This window comes from Triplophysa rosa, linkage group LG6 (assembly GCF_024868665.1).
Source record: "Triplophysa rosa linkage group LG6, Trosa_1v2, whole genome shotgun sequence".
Taxonomy (NCBI): Eukaryota; Metazoa; Chordata; class Actinopteri; order Cypriniformes; family Nemacheilidae; genus Triplophysa; species Triplophysa rosa.
The window spans coordinates 17,026,510-17,030,153 of NC_079895.1; the positions used below are offsets into that span (position 1 = coordinate 17,026,510).

At 40.4% G+C, this 3,644-nt stretch overlaps 1 long non-coding RNA gene across 1 annotated transcript; it reads right to left on the reverse strand.

Annotated features, from left to right (window-relative positions):
* Positions 1-1,929: 1,929 nt before the first annotated feature.
* On the reverse strand, positions 1,930-2,678 carry LOC130555231 (uncharacterized). Its single transcript, XR_008963100.1, has 2 exons — positions 2,591-2,678; positions 1,930-2,328 (listed from the first exon to the last, which is right to left on the reverse strand). It is a non-coding gene; the product is annotated as an uncharacterized LOC130555231 (long non-coding RNA).
* Positions 2,679-3,644: the final 966 nt, after the last annotated feature.

Below are 3,644 nucleotides of genomic sequence, written 5' to 3' on the forward strand. Positions count from 1 at the left end.
GTAATTAATTCAAATGTTTGTCTCTAGTTTAGTTTAGTGTAGTTAGTCCATGTTCTTGTTATCTGTCATGTTTATAGTCTGTTATTTTACCCCCAGATGGGTCTTTGTTTTGTTAATTGTTTATTAAAAGTCTGTTTAACCCCTTACCTCCTGTCTGCACTTGGGTCCTCTGTTCCTTGTCTCCGTGTCTCACCCCGAGAATCATGACAGAATAATCCAGCCAACGTCAGACCCAGCAGACAGAGGGATCTCAGCAGGAGTCGATGCCGCCGGACTCCCTTTTAGGGTTGAAGCCACCGGACTCCCTTCGAGGGTAGAGGCTGCTGGGCTCCCGTCCAGAGTCAGGACCGCTGGACTCCCTTCCGGGTCGAGACTGCCGGGACCCCGTCCAGGATCGAGACCGCCGGGTTCCCTTCCAGGGTTGAGGTCGATGGGTTCCCCTCCAGGGTCAACACCGCCGGTGTCCTGTTCCTGCCACAGATCCCTGCCGGCATCCCAGCTGGTACCCAGGCCTGTCGAAGTCGACACCCCATGTGTTTATGTGTTGTTCCTGTCATTGTTTGCTGCCCAGCTGCCAGAGAGCGCTGCCCAGCCGTCGGAGAACGCTGCCCAGCCACCAGAGAGCGCTGCCCAGTCACCGACTTCCCACCCCGTCTCGTCTCATCGACATCCAGACCTGCTCAGCCGGTGATAGCCGGCCTCCCAGTCGGCCATCCAGCCGGCGCAATGTATTGTCCAGCCGGCCTTCCAGCCGGCGCCATGTACTGTCCAGCCGGCCATGCAGCCGGCGCCATGTCCAGTCCAGCCGGCCATCCAGCCGGCACCATGTACTGTCCAGCTGGCCTTCCAGCCGGCGTCATGTGTTGTCCAGCCGGCGCCATGTGCTGTCCAGCTGGCCTTCGAGCCGACACCATGTCTTTGTTTGAACTTTTTTTCTATGTATCACATTTTTGGATATGTATGGTTATGGTTTGTTTTGTCACAGTCTGTCTACTGCTGTTTGTTCCTTGAGGAGCATCAGGATGCTGCTCCTTAAGGAGGGGCTTCTGTCATGGTTCTGCCCCATCTTGTGTTGCTTTTCTTGACCTAGTGGCAGAATCGTGACAGAACCTCTTGTTTCATGTGGAGAGAGGCGTTTTTGCCCTGTTGGCCTTCCACTCTCCGGTTTCACGTCTCTATTACCACCCTTTCGTCTCCTTAATTGCTCGTTATTGGTTTCATGCCCCACACATGTTCCCTCTTTATTTGTCCCCTTATTTAATGCCGCTGTGTCCTCGTCTTGTGCTGGATTATTGTACTGTATTATTGTACTGTTGTGTGCGTGTCCTTTGTCTGGTGAGTTCCTGTCTTGTCAGTGTAATGTAGTTAATTAATTCAAATGTTTGTCTCTAGTTTAGTTTAGTGTAGTTAGTCCATGTTCTTGTTATCTGTCATGTTTATAGTCTGTTATTTTACCCCCAGGTGGGTCTTTGTTTTGTTAATTGTTTATTAAAAGTCTGTTTAACCCCTTACCTCCTGTCTGCACTTGGGTCCTCTGTTCCTTGTCACCGTGTCTCNGAGAGAGAGAGAGAGATAGAGATAGAGATAGAGATAGAGATAGAGATAGAGAGGAAGAGAGAGGTATAAATAAGTACAGGAAAGGGACAATGGAAGGTGGGGTGCAATGGGGGAAACGCATTAGAGGAAAAAGGGTAACAAAAACAGGAAGCATAGAAAGAGAACAATAGATCTAATGTACAACATAGTATGTTTTCACATTTTAAATAAGTCAGAGTGATATGTACATCGCTAATGGCATGTTGGCACAGAATGAACATAACTCTACATGCGCAACAATAGGCTTTTGATTTTGGAAACCAGCGGTCATTCTTAAGCCTGAGAAAATAAAAGCTATGCCTATATAAGCAAAAAAATGTCATGAAGAAAATGCACAGTAAAAATATTGCATCTTTATTATGAGCATTTTGAGAAGTATTATTATATAATGACAAAATCATTCACAAAAACACAGCAAGTACCAATTTTAGAAGTAGCCAATGATGCCAAAAATGTAAATATGGATACTATGATTGTAAATATTATGAGTAAAATGATGACAAAACATGCATTTAAAATATTTAAATATAAAAAATAAAGATAAAAATAAATTTGACTTTATATTATATAATATTCCATTATGTAATATTATCAGAAATGAATCCAATCATCTTATCATTGAATACAGGGTTACACTTGATATAAAGTGATAAAATGATGAAGATTTAGGTTTTGATTTAAGATTTAGAGTTGATGTATGTATGTCCGTGGAGAGGTCTGGCGGTTTTTTCTCTAATAAACATCAGGAACAGATAGAGGAAGAGAAAGAGAGAAAAAGACAGACAGAGGGATATAACATCAGACCCAGATTGCCCAAAGCTTTGGATAACATGTGTTACACATTTTAAACTGCAAGGAAGTGACGCAACAAAACTAAATCAATCCTCTTATAATCAACAGAGCTGATTTACAAGTCGAGCAGAGTAAATAGCTTTGAAAGCTTGTTGTGTTGTCTCGTGCTGTGTAGAAATGCTGTGAATCTGTCTTTACTGACCTGTAGATGAAGACTGTGACCGTCACGATTATGATGAAAATGAAGCACACCACTATTGAGATCATTTGGTGCATGGTGACCGTCTCTGAAGAACACAGAAGAAAACAATCGTCTGAATTTCAAGGTCAATTTCAAATGTGAAATTTCAATTTCACAGGAGATTTCCTATTCTTTGTATTTTTAGTATTTATTTCTATTTTATCAATCTTCTTTCTCAGCCACAGAAATAGTGATTCAAATCAAAATTGTTTTTAAGACCAAATTGTGTTTTTGTATGATGGCCAATTTTTTGACACGTTAAATGGCATACTTCACACAAAAATATAAATTCTGTCATCATTTACTCACCCTCAAGTTGTTCCAAAGCTGTATAAATTTCTTTGTTCTGCTGAACACAAAGCAGGATATTTGGAAGAATGTCAGTAAGCAAACAGATCTCATTACCCATTTACTGCCATAGCAGGAAAAAGAAAAACTAAGGGAGACTATGGGGGATCTGGTTGGTTACTGAAATTCTTCCAAATATCTTCATTTGTGTTTCGCAGAACAAAGAAATACAGGTTTGGACCTGAGTGTGAGTAAATGATGACAGAATTTTCATTTTTGGGTAAAAATATATCCTTTAAGATGTGTCTTTGCTGACCTTGGTTTCTCAGTTGTCTGGTTAATGGGCTGTATCTCTGGATCTATTATTAACCTAATTTTAATTAAAAATGATTAAAGGGCTACAATAAAACAACATGAAACATGACTGATTTCATTATTACACTAATTATTAACTCTTAAGCCTTTCATCCCACTTACATTACACTATATTATTTTAAAGGGGCTATATACAAGAATCTTCACGTATTTATTTATGCTTTTTTATTGCAAATGTATGACCAGCTTTGGGAGCTGATATAAGAAATGTAAATATAGTAAAAAAAGAAACATTTATTTAGCATAATATTTATGCAATATTCTCTTAATTGTACAACATTTGTTAGAATGTTGTAATTATGTAGAATGTTAGAATGTTAGCATTCTATGTTAGAATGCTGTTCATTGACTT